A 17,565-nucleotide genomic window follows, 5' to 3' on the forward strand; every position below is an offset into this window, starting at 1 on the left:
CACTATTTCATCAGCAACACTGCCTTGTAGTAAGCATTTAATGATGAATTGACTAAATGCAGCTTCCTGCCTTTTTAATAGGATCAAATTTCCTTGTGTTTTCAATTAGCATCTGCCTTGTATTTATAAGACAAACAAGAATATTGTTGCTGAATGCAGCTTGTGTGTGCTTTGTGCTCCTTTGCCCTGTTCAAATGATGAAAGGAAATAAAGTTTGTATTTTATCCAACTACCTGTGCTAAAAAGTGATGGCAACAGATGTTTGTAATTTCTTCTACTTTTTCAGTGACACAAAGTTCAAGCTGCTTATCTAATTGGTGAAAATGCAATGTCTGTTTATCAGACTCATTTTGACTATATATGTTGTAGCAAGAGATTGTTTCTCGCTTACGGCCATACCAGCCTGGGTACGCCCGATCTCGTCTGATCTCGGAAGCTAAGCAGGGTCGGGCCTGGTTAGTACTTGGATGGGAGACCGCCTGGGAATACCAGGTGCTGTAAGCATTTTGTCCACGAGGGTGTGCTCTTGCACTATTTCATCAGCAACACTGCCTTGTAGTAAGCATTTAATGATGAATTGACTAAATGCAGCTTCCTGCCTTTTTAATAGGATCAAATTTCCTTGTGTTTTCAATTAGCATCTGCCTTGTATTTATAAGACAAACAAGAATATTGTTGCTGAATGCAGCTTGTGTGTGCTTTGTGCTCCTTTGCCCTGTTCAAATGATGAAAGGAAATAAAGTTTGTATTTTATCCAACTACGTGTGCTAAAAAGTGATGGGAACAGTGTTTGTAATTTCTTCTACTTTTTCAGTGACACAAAGTTCAAGCTGCTTATCTAATTGGTGAAAATGCAATGTCTGTTTATCAGACTCATTTTGACTATATATGTTGTAGCAAGAGATTGTTTCTCGCTTACCGCCATACCAGCCTGGGTACGCCCGATCTCGTCTGATCTCGGAAGCTAAGCAGGGTCGGGCCTGGTTAGTACTTGGATGGGAGACCGCCTGGGAATACCAGGTGCTGTAAGCATTTTGTCCACGAGGGTGTGCTCTTGCACTATTTCATCAGCAACACTGCCTTGTATTAAGCATTTAATGATGAATTGACTAAATGTCTGTTTTATCAGACTCACTTTGACTATATATGTTGTAGCAAGAGATTGTTTCTCGCTTACGGCCATACCAGCCTGGGTACGCCCGATCTCGTCTGATCTCGGAAGCTAAGCAGGGTCGGGCCTGGTTAGTACTTGGATGGGAGACCGCCTGGGAATACCAGGTGCTGTAAGCATTTTGTCCACGAGGGTGTGCCCCTGCACTATTTCATCAGCAACACTGCCTTGTAGTAAGCATTTAATGATGAATTGACTAAATGCAGCTTCCTGCCTTTTTAATAGGATCAAATTTCCTTGTGTTTTCAATTAGCATCTGCCTTGTATTTATAAGACAAACAAGAATATTGTTGCTGAATGCAGCTTGTGTGTGCTTTGTGCTCCTTTGCCCTGTTCAAATGATGAAAGGAAATAAAGTTTGTATTTTATCCAACTACCTGTGCTAAAAAGTGATGGGAACAGTGTTTGTAATTTCTTCTACTTTTTCAGTGACACAAAGTTCAAGCTGCTTATCTAATTGGTGAAAATGCAATGTCTGTTTATCAGACTCACTTTGACTATATTGTTGTAGCAAGAGATTGTTTCTCGCTTACGGCCATACCAGCCTGGGTACGCCCGATCTCGTCTGATCTCGGAAGCTAAGCAGGGTCGGGCCTGGTTAGTACTTGGATGGGAGACCGCCTGGGAATACCAGGTGCTGTAAGCATTTTGTCCACGAGGGTGTGCTCTTGCACTATTTCATCAGCAACACTGCCTTGTATTAAGCATTTAATGATGAATTGACTAAATGTCTGTTTTATCAGACTCACTTTGACTATATATGTTGTAGCAAGAGATTGTTTCTCGCTTGCGGCCATACCAGCCTGGGTACGCCCGATCTCGTCTGATCTCGGAAGCTAAGCAGGGTCGGGCCTGGTTAGTACTTGGATGGGAGACCGCCTGGGAATACCAGGTGCTGTAAGCATTTTGTCCACGAGGGTGTGCCCCTGCACTATTTCATCAGCAACACTGCCTTGTAGTAAGCATTTAATGATGAATTGACTAAATGCAGCTTCCTGCCTTTTAATAGGATCAAATTTCCTTGTGTTTTCAATTAGCATCTGCCTTGTATTTATAAGACAAACAAGAATATTGTTGCTGAATGCAGCTTGTGTGTGCTTTGTGCTCCTTTGCCCTGTTCAAATGATGAAAGGAAATAAAGTTTGTATTTTATCCAACTACCTGTGCTAAAAAGTGATGGGAACAGTGTTTGTAATTTCTTCTACTTTTTCAGTGACACAAAGTTCAAGCTGCTTATCTAATTGGTGAAAATGCAATGTCTGTTTATCACACTCACTTTGACTATATATGTTGTAGCAAGAGATTGTTTCTCGCTTACGGCCATACCAGCCTGGGTACGCCCGAACTCGTCTGATCTCGGAAGCTAAGCAGGGTCGGGCCTGGTTAGTACTTGGATGGGAGACCGCCTGGGAATACCAGGTGCTGTAAGCATTTTGTCCACGAGGGTGTGCTCTTGCACTATTTCATCAGCAACACTGCCTTGTATTAAGCATTTAATGATGAATTGACTAAATGCAGCTTCCTGCCTTTTTAATAGGATCAAATTTCCTTGTGTTTTCAATTAGCATCTGCCTTGTATTTATAAGACAAACAAGAATATTGTTGCTGAATGCAGCTTGTGTGTGCTTTGTGCTCCTTTGCCCTGTTCAAATGATGAAAGGAAATAAAGTTGGTATTTTATCCAACTACGTGTGCTAAAAACTGATGGGAACAGTGTTTGTAATTTCTTCTACTTTTTCAGTGACACAAAGTTCAAGCTGCTTATCTAATTGGTGAAAATGCAATGTCTGTTTATCAGACTCATTTTGACTATATATGTTGTAGCAAGAGATTGTTTCTCGCTTACCGCCATACCAGCCTGGGTACGCCCGATCTCGTCTGATCTCGGAAGCTAAGCAGGGTCGGGCCTGGTTAGTACTTGGATGGGAGACCGCCTGGGAATACCAGGTGCTGTAAGCATTTTGTCCACGAGGGTGTGCTCTTGCACTATTTCATCAGCAACACTGCCTTGTATTAAGCATTTAATGATGAATTGACTAAATGTCTGTTTTATCAGACTCACTTTGACTATATATGTTGTAGCAAGAGATTGTTTCTCGCTTACGGCCATACCAGCCTGGGTACGCCCGATCTCGTCTGATCTCGGAAGCTAAGCAGGGTCGGGCCTGGTTAGTACTTGGATGGGAGCCCGCCTGGGAATACCAGGTGCTGTAAGCATTTTGTCCACGAGGGTGTGCTCTTGCACTATTTCATCAGCAACACTGCCTTGTATTAAGCATTTAATGATGAATTGACTAAATGCAGCTTCCTGCCTTTTTAATAGGATCAAATTTCCTTGTGTTTTCAATTAGCATCTGCCTTGTATTTATAAGACAAACAAGAATATTGTTGCTGAATGCAGCTTGTGTGTGCTTTGTGCTCCTTTGCCCTGTTCAAATGATGAAAGGAAATAAAGTTGGTATTTTATCCAACTACGTGTGCTAAAAACTGATGGGAACAGTGTTTGTAATTTCTTCTACTTTTTCAGTGACACAAAGTTCAAGCTGCTTATCTAATTGGTGAAAATGCAATGTCTGTTTATCAGACTCATTTTGACTATATATGTTGTAGCAAGAGATTGTTTCTCGCTTACCGCCATACCAGCCTGGGTACGCCCGATCTCGTCTGATCTCGGAAGCTAAGCAGGGTCGGGCCTGGTTAGTACTTGGATGGGAGACCGCCTGGGAATACCAGGTGCTGTAAGCATTTTGTCCACGAGGGTGTGCTCTTGCACTATTTCATCAGCAACACTGCCTTGTATTAAGCATTTAATGATGAATTGACTAAATGTCTGTTTTATCAGACTCACTTTGACTATATATGTTGTAGCAAGAGATTGTTTCTCGCCACGGCCATACCAGCCTGGGTACGCCCGATCTCGTCTGATCTCGGAAGCTAAGCAGGGTCGGGCCTGGTTAGTACTTGGATGGGAGCCCGCCTGGGAATACCAGGTGCTGTAAGCATTTTGTCCACGAGGGTGTGCTCTTGCACTATTTCATCAGCAACACTGCCTTGTATTAAGCATTTAATGATGAATTGACTAAATGTCTGTTTTATCAGACTCACTTTGACTATATATGTTGTAGCAAGAGATTGTTTCTCGCTTACGGCCATACCAGCCTGGGTACGCCCGATCTCGTCTGATCTCGGAAGCTAAGCAGGGTCGGGCCTGGTTAGTACTTGGATGGGAGACCGCCTGGGAATACCAGGTGCTGTAAGCATTTTGTCCACGAGGGTGTGCTCTTGCACTATTTCATCAGCAACACTGCCTTGTATTAAGCATTTAATGATGAATTGACTAAATGCAGCTTCCTGCCTTTTTAATAGGATCAAATTTCCTTGTGTTTTCAATTAGCATCTGCCTTGTATTTATAAGACAAACAAGAATATTGTTGCTGAATGCAGCTTGTGTGTGCTTTGTGCTCCTTTGCCCTGTTCAAATGATGAAAGGAAATAAAGTTGGTATTTTATCCAACTACGTGTGCTAAAAACTGATGGGAACAGTGTTTGTAATTTCTTCTACTTTTTCAGTGACACAAAGTTCAAGCTGCTTATCTAATTGGTGAAAATGCAATGTCTGTTTATCAGACTCATTTTGACTATATATGTTGTAGCAAGAGATTGTTTCTCGCTTACGGCCATACCAGCCTGGGTACGCCCGATCTCGTCTGATCTCGGAAGCTAAGCAGGGTCGGGCCTGGTTAGTACTTGGATGGGAGACCGCCTGGGAATACCAGGTGCTGTAAGCATTTTGTCCACGAGGGTGTGCTCTTGCACTATTTCATCAGCAACACTGCCTTGTATTAAGCATTTAATGATGAATTGACTAAATGTCTGTTTTATCAGACTCACTTTGACTATATATGTTGTAGCAAGAGATTGTTTCTCGCTTACGGCCATACCAGCCTGGGTACGCCCGATCTCGTCTGATCTCGGAAGCTAAGCAGGGTCGGGCCTGGTTAGTACTTGGATGGGAGACCGCCTGGGAATACCAGGTGCTGTAAGCATTTTGTCCACGAGGGTGTGCTCTTGCACTATTTCATCAGCAACACTGCCTTGTATTAAGCATTTAATGATGAATTGACTAAATGTCTGTTTTATCAGACTCACTTTGACTATATATGTTGTAGCAAGAGATTGTTTCTCGCTTACGGCCATACCAGCCAGGGTACGCCCGATCTCGTCTGATCTCGGAAGCTAAGCAGGGTCGGGCCTGGTTAGTACTTGGATGGGAGACCGCCTGGGAATACCAGGTGCTGTAAGCATTTTGTCCACGAGGGTGTGCCCCTGCACTATTTCATCAGCAACACTGCCTTGTAGTAAGCATTTAATGATGAATTGACTAAATGCAGCTTCCTGCCTTTTTAATAGGATCAAATTTCCTTGTGTTTTCAATTAGCATCTGCCTTGTATTTATAAGACAAACAAGAATATTGTTGCTGAATGCAGCTTGTGTGTGCTTTGTGCTCCTTTGCCCTGTTCAAATGATGAAAGGAAATAAAGTTTGTATTTTATCCAACTACCTGTGCTAAAAAGTGATGGGAACAGTTTTGTAATTTCTTCTACTTTTTCAGTGACACAAAGTTCAAGCTGCTTATCTAATTGGTGAAAATGCAATGTCTGTTTATCAGACTCATTTTGACTATATATGTTGTAGCAAGAGATTGTTTCTCGCTTACGGCCATACCAGCCTGGGTACGCCCGAACTCGTCTGATCTCGGAAGCTAAGCAGGGTCGGGCCTGGTTAGTACTTGGATGGGAGACCGCCTGGGAATACCAGGTGCTGTAAGCATTTTGTCCACGAGGGTGTGCCCCTGCACTATTTCATCAGCAACACTGCCTTGTAGTAAGCATTTAATGATGAATTGACTAAATGCAGCTTCCTGCCTTTTTAATAGGATCAAATTTCCTTGTGTTTTCAATTAGCATCTGCCTTGTATTTATAAGACAAACAAGAATATTGTTGCTGAATGCAGCTTGTGTGTGCTTTGTGCTCCTTTGCCCTGTTCAAATGATGAAAGGAAATAAAGTTTGTATTTTATCCAACTACCTGTGCTAAAAAGTGATGGGAACAGTGTTTGTAATTTCTTCTACTTTTTCAGTGACACAAAGTTCAAGCTGCTTATCTAATTGGTGAAAATGCAATGTCTGTTTATCACACTCACTTTGACTATATATGTTGTAGCAAGAGATTGTTTCTCGCTTACGGCCATACCAGCCTGGGTACGCCCGATCTCGTCTGATCTCGGAAGCTAAGCAGGGTCGGGCCTGGTTAGTATTTGGATCGGAGACCGCCTGGGAATACCAGGTGCTGTAAGCATTTTGTCCACGAGGGTGTGCTCTTGCACTATTTCATCAGCAACACTGCCTTGTATTAAGCATTTAATGATGAATTGACTAAATGCAGCTTCCTGCCTTTTTAATAGGATCAAATTTCCTTGTGTTTTCAATTAGCATCTGCCTTGTATTTATAAGACAAACAAGAATATTGTTGCTGAATGCAGCTTGTGTGTGCTTTGTGCTCCTTTGCCCTGTTCAAATGATGAAAGGAAATAAAGTTGGTATTTTATCCAACTACGTGTGCTAAAAACTGATGGGAACAGTGTTTGTAATTTCTTCTACTTTTTCAGTGACACAAAGTTCAAGCTGCTTATCTAATTGGTGAAAATGCAATGTCTGTTTATCAGACTCATTTTGACTATATATGTTGTAGCAAGAGATTGTTTCTCGCTTACCGCCATACCAGCCTGGGTACGCCCGATCTCGTCTGATCTCGGAAGCTAAGCAGGGTCGGGCCTGGTTAGTACTTGGATGGGAGACCGCCTGGGAATACCAGGTGCTGTAAGCATTTTGTCCACGAGGGTGTGCTCTTGCACTATTTCATCAGCAACACTGCCTTGTATTAAGCATTTAATGATGAATTGACTAAATGTCTGTTTTATCAGACTCACTTTGACTATATATGTTGTAGCAAGAGATTGTTTCTCGCTTACGGCCATACCAGCCTGGGTACGCCCGATCTCGTCTGATCTCGGAAGCTAAGCAGGGTCGGGCCTGGTTAGTACTTGGATGGGAGACCGCCTGGGAATACCAGGTGCTGTAAGCATTTTGTCCACGAGGGTGTGCCCCTGCACTATTTCATCAGCAACACTGCCTTGTAGTAAGCATTTAATGATGAATTGACTAAATGCAGCTTCCTGCCTTTTTAATAGGATCAAATTTCCTTGTGTTTTCAATTAGCATCTGCCTTGTATTTATAAGACAAACAAGAATATTGTTGCTGAATGCAGCTTGTGTGTGCTTTATGCTCCTTTGCCCTGTTCAAATGATGAAAGGAAATAAAGTTTGTATTTTATCCAACTACCTGTGCTAAAAAGTGATGGCAACAGATTTTATAATTTCTTCTACTTTTTCAGTGACACAAAGTTCAAGCTGCTTATCTAATTGGTGAAAATGCAATGTCTGTTTATCAGACTCATTTTGACTATATATGTTGTAGCAAGAGATTGTTTCTCGCTTACGGCCATACCAGCCTGGGTACGCCCGATCTCGTCTGATCTCGGAAGCTAAGCAGGGTCGGGCCTGGTTAGTACTTGGATGGGAGACCGCCTGGGAATACCAGGTGCTGTAAGCATTTTGTCCACGAGGGGGTGCTCTTGCACTATTTCATCAGCAACACTGCCTTGTATTAAGCATTTAATGATGAATTGACTAAATGTCTGTTTTATCAGACTCACTTTGACTATATATGTTGTAGCAAGAGATTGTTTCTCGCTTACGGCCATACCAGCCTGGGTACGCCCGATCTCGTCTGATCTCGGAAGCTAAGCAGGGTCGGGCCTGGTTAGTACTTGGATGGGAGACCGCCTGGGAATACCAGGTGCTGTAAGCATTTTGTCCACGAGGGTGTGCCCCTGCACTATTTCATCAGCAACACTGCCTTGTAGTAAGCATTTAATGATGAATTGACTAAATGCAGCTTCCTGCCTTTTTAATAGGATCAAATTTCCTTGTGTTTTCAATTAGCATCTGCCTTGTATTTATAAGACAAACAAGAATATTGTTGCTGAATGCAGCTTGTGTGTGCTTTGTGCTCCTTTGCCCTGTTCAAATGATGAAAGGAAATAAAGTTTGTATTTTATCCAACTACCTGTGCTAAAAAGTGATGGGAACAGATTTTGTAATTTCTTCTACTTTTTCAGTGACACAAAGTTCAAGCTGCTTATCTAATTGGTGAAAATGCAATGTCTGTTTATCAGACTCATTTTGACTATATATGTTGTAGCAAGAGATTGTTTCTCGCTACGGCCATACCAGCCTGGGTACGCCCGATCTCGTCTGATCTCGGAAGCTAAGCAGGGTCAGGCCTGGTTAGTACTTGGATGGGAGACCGCCTGGGAATACCAGGTGCTGTAAGCATTTTGTCCACGAGGGTGTGCTCTTGCACTATTTCATCAGCAACACTGCCTTGTATTAAGCATTTAATGATGAATTGACTAAATGCAGCTTCCTGCCTTTTAATAGGATCAAATTTCCTTGTTTTTCAATTAGCATCTGCCTTGTATTTATAAGACAAACAAGAATATTGTTGCTGAATGCAGCTTGTGTGTGCTTTGTGCTCCTTTGCCCTGTTCAAATGATGAAAGGAAATAAAGTTTGTATTTTATCCAACTACGTGTGCTAAAAACTGATGGGAACAGTGTTTGTAATTTCTTCTACTTTTTCAGTGACACAAAGTTCAAGCTGCTTATCTAATTGGTGAAAATGCAATGTCTGTTTATCAGACTCATTTTGACTATATATGTTGTAGCAAGAGATTGTTTCTCGCTTACCGCCATACCAGCCTGGGTACGCCCGATCTCGTCTGATCTCGGAAGCTAAGCAGGGTCGGGCCTGGTTAGTACTTGGATGGGAGACCGCCTGGGAATACCAGGTGCTGTAAGCATTTTGTCCACGAGGGTGTGCTCTTGCACTATTTCATCAGCAACACTGCCTTGTATTAAGCATTTAATGATGAATTGACTAAATGTCTGTTTTATCAGACTCACTTTGACTATATATGTTGTAGCAAGAGATTGTTTCTCGCTTACGGCCATACCAGCCTGGGTACGCCCGATCTCGTCTGATCTCGGAAGCTAAGCAGGGTCGGGCCTGGTTAGTACTTGGATGGGAGACCGCCTGGGAATACCAGGTGCTGTAAGCATTTTGTCCACGAGGGTGTGCTCTTGCACTATTTCATCAGCAACACTGCCTTGTAGTAAGCATTTAATGATGAATTGACTAAATGCAGCTTCCTGCCTTTTTAATAGGATCAAATTTCCTTGTGTTTTCAATTAGCATCTGCCTTGTATTTATAAGACAAACAAGAATATTGTTGCTGAATGCAGCTTGTGTGTGCTTTGTGCTCCTTTGCCCTGTTCAAATGATGAAAGGAAATAAAGTTGGTATTTTATCCAACTACGTGTGCTAAAAACTGATGGGAACAGTGTTTGTAATTTCTTCTACTTTTTCAGTGACACAAAGTTCAAGCTGCTTATCTAATTGGTGAAAATGCAATGTCTGTTTATCAGACTCATTTTGACTATATATGTTGTAGCAAGAGATTGTTTCTCGCTTACCGCCATACCAGCCTGGGTACGCCCGATCTCGTCTGATCTCGGAAGCTAAGCAGGGTCGGGCCTGGTTAGTACTTGGATGGGAGACCGCCTGGGAATACCAGGTGCTGTAAGCATTTTGTCCACGAGGGTGTGCTCTTGCACTATTTCATCAGCAACACTGCCTTGTATTAAGCATTTAATGATGAATTGACTAAATGTCTGTTTTATCAGACTCACTTTGACTATATATGTTGTAGCAAGAGATTGTTTCTCGCTTACGGCCATACCAGCCTGGGTACGCCCGATCTCGTCTGATCTCGGAAGCTAAGCAGGGTCGGGCCTGGTTAGTACTTGGATGGGAGACCGCCTGGGAATACCAGGTGCTGTAAGCATTTTGTCCACGAGGGTGTGCTCTTGCACTATTTCATCAGCAACACTGCCTTGTATTAAGCATTTAATGATGAATTGACTAAATGTCTGTTTTATCAGACTCACTTTGACTATATATGTTGTAGCAAGAGATTGTTTCTCGCTACGGCCATACCAGCCTGGGTACGCCCGATCTCGTCTGATCTCGGAAGCTAAGCAGGGTCGGGCCTGGTTAGTACTTGGATGGGAGCCCGCCTGGGAATACCAGGTGCTGTAAGCATTTTGTCCACGAGGGTGTGCTCTTGCACTATTTCATCAGCAACACTGCCTTGTATTAAGCATTTAATGATGAATTGACTAAATGCAGCTTCCTGCCTTTTTAATAGGATCAAATTTCCTTGTGTTTTCAATTAGCATCTGCCTTGTATTTATAAGACAAACAAGAATATTGTTGCTGAATGCAGCTTGTGTGTGCTTTGTGCTCCTTTGCCCTGTTCAAATGATGAAAGGAAATAAAGTTGGTATTTTATCCAACTACGTGTGCTAAAAACTGATGGGAACAGTGTTTGTAATTTCTTCTACTTTTTCAGTGACACAAAGTTCAAGCTGCTTATCTAATTGGTGAAAATGCAATGTCTGTTTATCAGACTCATTTTGACTATATATGTTGTAGCAAGAGATTGTTTCTCGCTTACCGCCATACCAGCCTGGGTACGCCCGATCTCGTCTGATCTCGGAAGCTAAGCAGGGTCGGGCCTGGTTAGTACTTGGATGGGAGACCGCCTGGGAATACCAGGTGCTGTAAGCATTTTGTCCACGAGGGTGTGCTCTTGCACTATTTCATCAGCAACACTGCCTTGTATTAAGCATTTAATGATGAATTGACTAAATGTCTGTTTTATCAGACTCACTTTGACTATATATGTTGTAGCAAGAGATTGTTTCTCGCTTACGGCCATACCAGCCTGGGTACGCCCGATCTCGTCTGATCTCGGAAGCTAAGCAGGGTCGGGCCTGGTTAGTACTTGGATGGGAGACCGCCTGGGAATACCAGGTGCTGTAAGCATTTTGTCCACGAGGGTGTGCTCTTGCACTATTTCATCAGCAACACTGCCTTGTATTAAGCATTTAATGATGAATTGACTAAATGTCTGTTTTATCAGACTCACTTTGACTATATATGTTGTAGCAAGAGATTGTTTCTCGCTTACGGCCATACCAGCCAGGGTACGCCCGATCTCGTCTGATCTCGGAAGCTAAGCAGGGTCGGGCCTGGTTAGTACTTGGATGGGAGACCGCCTGGGAATACCAGGTGCTGTAAGCATTTTGTCCACGAGGGTGTGCCCCTGCACTATTTCATCAGCAACACTGCCTTGTAGTAAGCATTTAATGATGAATTGACTAAATGCAGCTTCCTGCCTTTTTAATAGGATCAAATTTCCTTGTGTTTTCAATTAGCATCTGCCTTGTATTTATAAGACAAACAAGAATATTGTTGCTGAATGCAGCTTGTGTGTGCTTTGTGCTCCTTTGCCCTGTTCAAATGATGAAAGGAAATAAAGTTTGTATTTTATCCAACTACCTGTGCTAAAAAGTGATGGCAACAGATTTTGTAATTTCTTCTACTTTTTCAGTGACACAAAGTTCAAGCTGCTTATCTAATTGGTGAAATTGCAATGTCTGTTTATCAGACTCATTTTGACTATATATGTTGTAGCAAGAGATTGTTTCTCGCTACGGCCATACCAGCCTGGGTACGCCCGATCTCGTCTGATCTCGGAAGCTAAGCAGGGTCGGGCCTGGTTAGTACTTGGATGGGAGACCGCCTGGGAATACCAGGTGCTGTAAGCATTCTGTCCACGAGGGGTGCTCTTGCACTATTTCATCAGCAACACTGCCTTGTATTAAGCATTTAATGATGAATTGACTAAATGCAGCTTCCTGCCTTTTTAATAGGATCAAATTTCCTTGTGTTTTCAATTAGCATCTGCCTTGTATTTATAAGACAAACAAGAATATTGTTGCTGAATGCAGCTTGTGTGTGCTTTGTGCTCCTTTGCCCTGTTCAAATGATGAAAGGAAATAAAGTTGGTATTTTATCCAACTACGTGTGCTAAAAACTGATGGGAACAGTGTTTGTAATTTCTTCTACTTTTTCAGTGACACAAAGTTCAAGCTGCTTATCTAATTGGTGAAAATGCAATGTCTGTTTATCAGACTCATTTTGACTATATATGTTGTAGCAAGAGATTGTTTCTCGCTTACCGCCATACCAGCCTGGGTACGCCCGATCTCGTCTGATCTCGGAAGCTAAGCAGGGTCGGGCCTGGTTAGTACTTGGATGGGAGACCGCCTGGGAATACCAGGTGCTGTAAGCATTTTGTCCACGAGGGTGTGCTCTTGCACTATTTCATCAGCAACACTGCCTTGTATTAAGCATTTAATGATGAATTGACTAAATGTCTGTTTTATCAGACTCACTTTGACTATATATGTTGTAGCAAGAGATTGTTTCTCGCTTACGGCCATACCAGCCTGGGTACGCCCGATCTCGTCTGATCTCGGAAGCTAAGCAGGGTCGGGCCTGGTTAGTACTTGGATGGGAGCCCGCCTGGGAATACCAGGTGCTGTAAGCATTTTGTCCACGAGGGTGTGCTCTTGCACTATTTCATCAGCAACACTGCCTTGTATTAAGCATTTAATGATGAATTGACTAAATGTCTGTTTTATCAGACTCACTTTGACTATATATGTTGTAGCAAGAGATTGTTTCTCGCTACGGCCATACCAGCCTGGGTACGCCCGATCTCGTCTGATCTCGGAAGCTAAGCAGGGTCGGGCCTGGTTAGTACTTGGATGGGAGACCGCCTGGGAATACCAGGTGCTGTAAGCATTTTGTCCACGAGGGTGTGCCCCTGCACTATTTCATCAGCAACACTGCCTTGTAGTAAGCATTTAATGATGAATTGACTAAATGCAGCTTCCTGCCTTTTTAATAGGATCAAATTTCCTTGTGTTTTCAATTAGCATCTGCCTTGTATTTATAAGACAAACAAGAATATTGTTGCTGAATGCAGCTTGTGTGTGCTTTATGCTCCTTTGCCCTGTTCAAATGATGAAAGGAAATAAAGTTTGTATTTTATCCAACTACCTGTGCTAAAAAGTGATGGGAACAGATGTTTGTAATTTCTTCTACTTTTCAGTGACACAAAGTTCAAGCTGCTTATCTAATTGGTGAAATTGCAATGTCTGTTTATCAGACTCATTTTGACTATATATGTTGTAGCAAGAGATTGTTTCTCGCTTACGGCCATACCAGCCTGGGTACGCCCGATCTCGTCTGATCTCGGAAGCTAAGCAGGGTCGGGCCTGGTTAGTACTTGGATGGGAGACCGCCTGGGAATACCAGGTGCTGTAAGCATTCTGTCCACGAGGGGGTGCTCTTGCACTATTTCATCAGCAACACTGCCTTGTATTAAGCATTTAATGATGAATTGACTAAATGTCTGTTTTATCAGACTCACTTTGACTATATATGTTGTAGCAAGAGATTGTTTCTCGCTTACGGCCATACCAGCCTGGGTACGCCCGATCTCGTCTGATCTCGGAAGCTAAGCAGGGTCGGGCCTGGTTAGTACTTGGATGGGAGACCGCCTGGGAATACCAGGTGCTGTAAGCATTTTGTCCACGAGGGTGTGCCCCTGCACTATTTCATCAGCAACACTGCCTTGTAGTAAGCATTTAATGATGAATTGACTAAATGCAGCTTCCTGCCTTTTTAATAGGATCAAATTTCCTTGTGTTTTCAATTAGCATCTGCCTTGTATTTATAAGACAAACAAGAATATTGTTGCTGAATGCAGCTTGTGTGTGCTTTGTGCTCCTTTGCCCTGTTCAAATGATGAAAGGAAATAAAGTTTGTATTTTATCCAACTACCTGTGCTAAAAAGTGATGGGAACAGTGTTTGTAATTTCTTCTACTTTTTCAGTGACACAAAGTTCAAGCTGCTTATCTAATTGGTGAAAATGCAATGTCTGTTTATCACACTCACTTTGACTATATATGTTGTAGCAAGAGATTGTTTCTCGCTTACGGCCATACCAGCCTGGGTACGCCCGAACTCGTCTGATCTCGGAAGCTAAGCAGGGTCGGGCCTGGTTAGTACTTGGATGGGAGACCGCCTGGGAATACCAGGTGCTGTAAGCATTTTGTCCACGAGGGTGTGCCCCTGCACTATTTCATCAGCAACACTGCCTTGTAGTAAGCATTTAATGATGAATTGACTAAATGCAGCTTCCTGCCTTTTAATAGGATCAAATTTCCTTGTGTTTTCAATTAGCATCTGCCTTGTATTTATAAGACAAACAAGAATATTGTTGCTGAATGCAGCTTGTGTGTGCTTTGTGCTCCTTTGCCCTGTTCAAATGATGAAAGGAAATAAAGTTTGTATTTTATCCAACTACCTGTGCTAAAAAGTGATGGGAACAGTGTTTGTAATTTCTTCTACTTTTTCAGTGACACAAAGTTCAAGCTGCTTATCTAATTGGTGAAAATGCAATGTCTGTTTATCACACTCACTTTGACTATATATGTTGTAGCAAGAGATTGTTTCACGCTTACGGCCATACCAGCCTGGGTACGCCCGAACTCGTCTGATCTCGGAAGCTAAGCAGGGTCGGGCCTGGTTAGTATTTGGATCGGAGACCGCCTGGGAATACCAGGTTCTGTAAGCATTTTGTCCACGAGGGTGTGCTCTTGCACTATTTCATCAGCAACACTGCCTTGTATTAAGCATTTAATGATGAATTGACTAAATGCAGCTTCCTGCCTTTTTAATAGGATCAAATTTCCTTGTGTTTTCAATTAGCATCTGCCTTGTATTTATAAGACAAACAAGAATATTGTTGCTGAATGCAGCTTGTGTGTGCTTTGTGCTCCTTTGCCCTGTTCAAATGATGAAAGGAAATAAAGTTGGTATTTTATCCAACTACGTGTGCTAAAAACTGATGGGAACAGTGTTTGTAATTTCTTCTACTTTTTCAGTGACACAAAGTTCAAGCTGCTTATCTAATTGGTGAAAATGCAATGTCTGTTTATCAGACTCATTTTGACTATATATGTTGTAGCAAGAGATTGTTTCTCGCTTACCGCCATACCAGCCTGGGTACGCCCGATCTCGTCTGATCTCGGAAGCTAAGCAGGGTCGGGCCTGGTTAGTACTTGGATGGGAGACCGCCTGGGAATACCAGGTGCTGTAAGCATTTTGTCCACGAGGGTGTGCTCTTGCACTATTTCATCAGCAACACTGCCTTGTATTAAGCATTTAATGATGAATTGACTAAATGTCTGTTTTATCAGACTCACTTTGACTATATATGTTGTAGCAAGAGATTGTTTCTCGCTTACGGCCATACCAGCCTGGGTACGCCCGATCTCGTCTGATCTCGGAAGCTAAGCAGGGTCGGGCCTGGTTAGTACTTGGATGGGAGACCGCCTGGGAATACCAGGTGCTGTATGCATTTTGTCCACGAGGGTGTGCCCCTGCACTATTTCATCAGCAACACTGCCTTGTAGTAAGCATTTAATGATGAATTGACTAAATGCAGCTTCCTGCCTTTTTAATAGGATCAAATTTCCTTGTGTTTTCAATTAGCATCTGCCTTGTATTTATAAGACAAACAAGAATATTGTTGCTGAATGCAGCTTGTGTGTGCTTTATGCTCCTTTGCCCTGTTCAAATGATGAAAGGAAATAAAGTTTGTATTTTATCCAACTACCTGTGCTAAAAAGTGATGGCAACAGATTTTATAATTTCTTCTACTTTTTCAGTGACACAAAGTTCAAGCTGCTTATCTAATTGGTGAAAATGCAATGTCTGTTTATCAGACTCATTTTGACTATATATGTTGTAGCAAGAGATTGTTTCTCGCTTACGGCCATACCAGCCTGGGTACGCCCGATCTCGTCTGATCTCGGAAGCTAAGCAGGGTCGGGCCTGGTTAGTACTTGGATGGGAGACCGCCTGGGAATACCAGGTGCTGTAAGCATTTTGTCCACGAGGGTGTGCTCTTGCACTATTTCATCAGCAACACTGCCTTGTATTAAGCATTTAATGATGAATTGACTAAATGTCTGTTTTATCAGACTCACTTTGACTATATATGTTGTAGCAAGAGATTGTTTCTCGCTTACGGCCATACCAGCCTGGGTACGCCCGATCTCGTCTGATCTCGGAAGCTAAGCAGGGTCGGGCCTGGTTAGTACTTGGATGGGAGACCGCCTGGGAATACCAGGTGCTGTAAGCATTTTGTCCACGAGGGTGTGCCCCTGCACTATTTCATCAGCAACACTGCCTTGTAGTAAGCATTTAATGATGAATTGACTAAATGCAGCTTCCTGCCTTTTAATAGGATCAAATTTCCTTGTGTTTTCAATTAGCATCTGCCTTGTATTTATAAGACAAACAAGAATATTGTTGCTGAATGCAGCTTGTGTGTGCTTTGTGCTCCTTTGCCCTGTTCAAATGATGAAAGGAAATAAAGTTTGTATTTTATCCAACTACCTGTGCTAAAAAGTGATGGGAACAGATTTTATAATTTCTTCTACTTTTTCAGTGACACAAAGTTCAAGCTGCTTATCTAATTGGTGAAAATGCAATGTCTGTTTATCAGACTCATTTTGACTATATATGTTGTAGCAAGAGATTGTTTCTCGCTTACGGCCATACCAGCCTGGGTACGCCCGATCTCGTCTGATCTCGGAAGCTAAGCAGGGTCGGGCCTGGTTAGTACTTGGATGGGAGACCGCCTGGGAATACCAGGTGCTGTAAGCATTTTGTCCACGAGGGGGTGCTCTTGCACTATTTCATCAGCAACACTGCCTTGTATTAAGCATTTAATGATGAATTGACTAAATGTCTGTTTTATCAGACTCACTTTGACTATATATGTTGTAGCAAGAGATTGTTTCTCGCTACGGCCATACCAGCCTGGGTACGCCCGATCTCGTCTGATCTCGGAAGCTAAGCAGGGTCGGGCCTGGTTAGTACTTGGATGGGAGACCGCCTGGGAATACCAGGTGCTGTAAGCATTTTGTCCACGAGGGTGTGCCCCTGCACTATTTCATCAGCAACACTGCCTTGTAGTAAGCATTTAATGATGAATTGACTAAATGCAGCTTCCTGCCTTTTTAATAGGATCAAATTTCCTTGTGTTTTCAATTAGCATCTGCCTTGTATTTATAAGACAAACAAGAATATTGTTGCTGAATGCAGCTTGTGTGTGCTTTGTGCTCCTTTGCCCTGTTCAAATGATGAAAGGAAATAAAGTTTGTATTTTATCCAACTACCTGTGCTAAAAAGTGATGGGAACAGTGTTTGTAATTTCTTC

The 17,565-nt window shown here is 42.5% G+C and overlaps 39 non-coding genes and 4 pseudogenes across 39 annotated transcripts; all 43 read left to right on the forward strand.

Annotated features, from left to right (window-relative positions):
* The first annotated feature begins 385 nt into the window (after nucleotides 1-385).
* LOC123735304 (5S ribosomal RNA) lies at nucleotides 386-504 on the forward strand. Its single transcript, XR_006765386.1, has one exon. It is a non-coding gene; the product is annotated as a 5S ribosomal RNA (ribosomal RNA).
* Nucleotides 505-913: 409 nt separating this feature from the next.
* On the forward strand, nucleotides 914-1,032 carry LOC123735483 (5S ribosomal RNA). Its single transcript, XR_006765565.1, has one exon. It is a non-coding gene; the product is annotated as a 5S ribosomal RNA (ribosomal RNA).
* Nucleotides 1,033-1,171: 139 nt separating this feature from the next.
* Nucleotides 1,172-1,290, forward strand: LOC123735305 (5S ribosomal RNA). The gene has a single exon (XR_006765387.1). It is a non-coding gene; the product is annotated as a 5S ribosomal RNA (ribosomal RNA).
* Nucleotides 1,291-1,698: 408 nt separating this feature from the next.
* LOC123735306 (5S ribosomal RNA) lies at nucleotides 1,699-1,817 on the forward strand. The gene has a single exon (XR_006765388.1). It is a non-coding gene; the product is annotated as a 5S ribosomal RNA (ribosomal RNA).
* A 139-nt stretch (nucleotides 1,818-1,956) lies between these two features.
* LOC123735377 (5S ribosomal RNA) lies at nucleotides 1,957-2,075 on the forward strand. Its single transcript, XR_006765459.1, has one exon. It is a non-coding gene; the product is annotated as a 5S ribosomal RNA (ribosomal RNA).
* A 408-nt stretch (nucleotides 2,076-2,483) lies between these two features.
* LOC123735422 (5S ribosomal RNA) lies at nucleotides 2,484-2,602 on the forward strand. Its single transcript, XR_006765504.1, has one exon. It is a non-coding gene; the product is annotated as a 5S ribosomal RNA (ribosomal RNA).
* A 409-nt stretch (nucleotides 2,603-3,011) lies between these two features.
* LOC123735484 (5S ribosomal RNA) lies at nucleotides 3,012-3,130 on the forward strand. Its single transcript, XR_006765566.1, has one exon. It is a non-coding gene; the product is annotated as a 5S ribosomal RNA (ribosomal RNA).
* A 139-nt stretch (nucleotides 3,131-3,269) lies between these two features.
* LOC123735414 (5S ribosomal RNA) lies at nucleotides 3,270-3,388 on the forward strand. The gene has a single exon (XR_006765496.1). It is a non-coding gene; the product is annotated as a 5S ribosomal RNA (ribosomal RNA).
* Nucleotides 3,389-3,797: 409 nt separating this feature from the next.
* LOC123735486 (5S ribosomal RNA) lies at nucleotides 3,798-3,916 on the forward strand. The gene has a single exon (XR_006765568.1). It is a non-coding gene; the product is annotated as a 5S ribosomal RNA (ribosomal RNA).
* A 139-nt stretch (nucleotides 3,917-4,055) lies between these two features.
* LOC123735671 (uncharacterized) lies at nucleotides 4,056-4,173 on the forward strand (annotated as a pseudogene).
* A 139-nt stretch (nucleotides 4,174-4,312) lies between these two features.
* LOC123735307 (5S ribosomal RNA) lies at nucleotides 4,313-4,431 on the forward strand. Its single transcript, XR_006765389.1, has one exon. It is a non-coding gene; the product is annotated as a 5S ribosomal RNA (ribosomal RNA).
* Nucleotides 4,432-4,840: 409 nt separating this feature from the next.
* On the forward strand, nucleotides 4,841-4,959 carry LOC123735308 (5S ribosomal RNA). The gene has a single exon (XR_006765390.1). It is a non-coding gene; the product is annotated as a 5S ribosomal RNA (ribosomal RNA).
* A 139-nt stretch (nucleotides 4,960-5,098) lies between these two features.
* On the forward strand, nucleotides 5,099-5,217 carry LOC123735309 (5S ribosomal RNA). Its single transcript, XR_006765391.1, has one exon. It is a non-coding gene; the product is annotated as a 5S ribosomal RNA (ribosomal RNA).
* Nucleotides 5,218-5,356: 139 nt separating this feature from the next.
* On the forward strand, nucleotides 5,357-5,475 carry LOC123735450 (5S ribosomal RNA). The gene has a single exon (XR_006765532.1). It is a non-coding gene; the product is annotated as a 5S ribosomal RNA (ribosomal RNA).
* Nucleotides 5,476-5,883: 408 nt separating this feature from the next.
* On the forward strand, nucleotides 5,884-6,002 carry LOC123735423 (5S ribosomal RNA). Its single transcript, XR_006765505.1, has one exon. It is a non-coding gene; the product is annotated as a 5S ribosomal RNA (ribosomal RNA).
* A 409-nt stretch (nucleotides 6,003-6,411) lies between these two features.
* Nucleotides 6,412-6,530, forward strand: LOC123735586 (5S ribosomal RNA). The gene has a single exon (XR_006765669.1). It is a non-coding gene; the product is annotated as a 5S ribosomal RNA (ribosomal RNA).
* A 409-nt stretch (nucleotides 6,531-6,939) lies between these two features.
* Nucleotides 6,940-7,058, forward strand: LOC123735487 (5S ribosomal RNA). The gene has a single exon (XR_006765569.1). It is a non-coding gene; the product is annotated as a 5S ribosomal RNA (ribosomal RNA).
* Nucleotides 7,059-7,197: 139 nt separating this feature from the next.
* On the forward strand, nucleotides 7,198-7,316 carry LOC123735310 (5S ribosomal RNA). Its single transcript, XR_006765392.1, has one exon. It is a non-coding gene; the product is annotated as a 5S ribosomal RNA (ribosomal RNA).
* A 409-nt stretch (nucleotides 7,317-7,725) lies between these two features.
* Nucleotides 7,726-7,844, forward strand: LOC123735311 (5S ribosomal RNA). The gene has a single exon (XR_006765393.1). It is a non-coding gene; the product is annotated as a 5S ribosomal RNA (ribosomal RNA).
* Nucleotides 7,845-7,983: 139 nt separating this feature from the next.
* Nucleotides 7,984-8,102, forward strand: LOC123735312 (5S ribosomal RNA). Its single transcript, XR_006765394.1, has one exon. It is a non-coding gene; the product is annotated as a 5S ribosomal RNA (ribosomal RNA).
* A 409-nt stretch (nucleotides 8,103-8,511) lies between these two features.
* On the forward strand, nucleotides 8,512-8,629 carry LOC123735646 (uncharacterized; annotated as a pseudogene).
* A 407-nt stretch (nucleotides 8,630-9,036) lies between these two features.
* Nucleotides 9,037-9,155, forward strand: LOC123735488 (5S ribosomal RNA). Its single transcript, XR_006765570.1, has one exon. It is a non-coding gene; the product is annotated as a 5S ribosomal RNA (ribosomal RNA).
* A 139-nt stretch (nucleotides 9,156-9,294) lies between these two features.
* Nucleotides 9,295-9,413, forward strand: LOC123735314 (5S ribosomal RNA). The gene has a single exon (XR_006765396.1). It is a non-coding gene; the product is annotated as a 5S ribosomal RNA (ribosomal RNA).
* Nucleotides 9,414-9,822: 409 nt separating this feature from the next.
* Nucleotides 9,823-9,941, forward strand: LOC123735489 (5S ribosomal RNA). The gene has a single exon (XR_006765571.1). It is a non-coding gene; the product is annotated as a 5S ribosomal RNA (ribosomal RNA).
* A 139-nt stretch (nucleotides 9,942-10,080) lies between these two features.
* On the forward strand, nucleotides 10,081-10,199 carry LOC123735315 (5S ribosomal RNA). The gene has a single exon (XR_006765397.1). It is a non-coding gene; the product is annotated as a 5S ribosomal RNA (ribosomal RNA).
* Nucleotides 10,200-10,338: 139 nt separating this feature from the next.
* LOC123735633 (uncharacterized) lies at nucleotides 10,339-10,456 on the forward strand (annotated as a pseudogene).
* A 409-nt stretch (nucleotides 10,457-10,865) lies between these two features.
* LOC123735490 (5S ribosomal RNA) lies at nucleotides 10,866-10,984 on the forward strand. The gene has a single exon (XR_006765572.1). It is a non-coding gene; the product is annotated as a 5S ribosomal RNA (ribosomal RNA).
* A 139-nt stretch (nucleotides 10,985-11,123) lies between these two features.
* On the forward strand, nucleotides 11,124-11,242 carry LOC123735316 (5S ribosomal RNA). Its single transcript, XR_006765398.1, has one exon. It is a non-coding gene; the product is annotated as a 5S ribosomal RNA (ribosomal RNA).
* Nucleotides 11,243-11,381: 139 nt separating this feature from the next.
* LOC123735451 (5S ribosomal RNA) lies at nucleotides 11,382-11,500 on the forward strand. The gene has a single exon (XR_006765533.1). It is a non-coding gene; the product is annotated as a 5S ribosomal RNA (ribosomal RNA).
* A 409-nt stretch (nucleotides 11,501-11,909) lies between these two features.
* LOC123735566 (5S ribosomal RNA) lies at nucleotides 11,910-12,027 on the forward strand. The gene has a single exon (XR_006765649.1). It is a non-coding gene; the product is annotated as a 5S ribosomal RNA (ribosomal RNA).
* Nucleotides 12,028-12,435: 408 nt separating this feature from the next.
* Nucleotides 12,436-12,554, forward strand: LOC123735492 (5S ribosomal RNA). Its single transcript, XR_006765574.1, has one exon. It is a non-coding gene; the product is annotated as a 5S ribosomal RNA (ribosomal RNA).
* A 139-nt stretch (nucleotides 12,555-12,693) lies between these two features.
* On the forward strand, nucleotides 12,694-12,812 carry LOC123735415 (5S ribosomal RNA). The gene has a single exon (XR_006765497.1). It is a non-coding gene; the product is annotated as a 5S ribosomal RNA (ribosomal RNA).
* Nucleotides 12,813-12,951: 139 nt separating this feature from the next.
* On the forward strand, nucleotides 12,952-13,069 carry LOC123735567 (5S ribosomal RNA). Its single transcript, XR_006765650.1, has one exon. It is a non-coding gene; the product is annotated as a 5S ribosomal RNA (ribosomal RNA).
* A 409-nt stretch (nucleotides 13,070-13,478) lies between these two features.
* On the forward strand, nucleotides 13,479-13,597 carry LOC123735317 (5S ribosomal RNA). Its single transcript, XR_006765399.1, has one exon. It is a non-coding gene; the product is annotated as a 5S ribosomal RNA (ribosomal RNA).
* A 139-nt stretch (nucleotides 13,598-13,736) lies between these two features.
* On the forward strand, nucleotides 13,737-13,855 carry LOC123735318 (5S ribosomal RNA). Its single transcript, XR_006765400.1, has one exon. It is a non-coding gene; the product is annotated as a 5S ribosomal RNA (ribosomal RNA).
* A 409-nt stretch (nucleotides 13,856-14,264) lies between these two features.
* LOC123735425 (5S ribosomal RNA) lies at nucleotides 14,265-14,383 on the forward strand. The gene has a single exon (XR_006765507.1). It is a non-coding gene; the product is annotated as a 5S ribosomal RNA (ribosomal RNA).
* Nucleotides 14,384-14,791: 408 nt separating this feature from the next.
* LOC123735689 (uncharacterized) lies at nucleotides 14,792-14,910 on the forward strand (annotated as a pseudogene).
* A 409-nt stretch (nucleotides 14,911-15,319) lies between these two features.
* On the forward strand, nucleotides 15,320-15,438 carry LOC123735493 (5S ribosomal RNA). Its single transcript, XR_006765575.1, has one exon. It is a non-coding gene; the product is annotated as a 5S ribosomal RNA (ribosomal RNA).
* A 139-nt stretch (nucleotides 15,439-15,577) lies between these two features.
* LOC123735412 (5S ribosomal RNA) lies at nucleotides 15,578-15,696 on the forward strand. Its single transcript, XR_006765494.1, has one exon. It is a non-coding gene; the product is annotated as a 5S ribosomal RNA (ribosomal RNA).
* A 409-nt stretch (nucleotides 15,697-16,105) lies between these two features.
* On the forward strand, nucleotides 16,106-16,224 carry LOC123735319 (5S ribosomal RNA). Its single transcript, XR_006765401.1, has one exon. It is a non-coding gene; the product is annotated as a 5S ribosomal RNA (ribosomal RNA).
* Nucleotides 16,225-16,363: 139 nt separating this feature from the next.
* Nucleotides 16,364-16,482, forward strand: LOC123735320 (5S ribosomal RNA). The gene has a single exon (XR_006765402.1). It is a non-coding gene; the product is annotated as a 5S ribosomal RNA (ribosomal RNA).
* Nucleotides 16,483-16,890: 408 nt separating this feature from the next.
* On the forward strand, nucleotides 16,891-17,009 carry LOC123735321 (5S ribosomal RNA). The gene has a single exon (XR_006765403.1). It is a non-coding gene; the product is annotated as a 5S ribosomal RNA (ribosomal RNA).
* Nucleotides 17,010-17,148: 139 nt separating this feature from the next.
* Nucleotides 17,149-17,266, forward strand: LOC123735569 (5S ribosomal RNA). Its single transcript, XR_006765652.1, has one exon. It is a non-coding gene; the product is annotated as a 5S ribosomal RNA (ribosomal RNA).
* The last annotated feature ends 299 nt before the right edge of the window (nucleotides 17,267-17,565 follow it).

The sequence above is a fragment of the Salmo salar genome, unplaced genomic scaffold (genome assembly GCF_905237065.1).
Source record: "Salmo salar unplaced genomic scaffold, Ssal_v3.1, whole genome shotgun sequence".
Classification (NCBI taxonomy): Eukaryota; Metazoa; Chordata; class Actinopteri; order Salmoniformes; family Salmonidae; genus Salmo; species Salmo salar.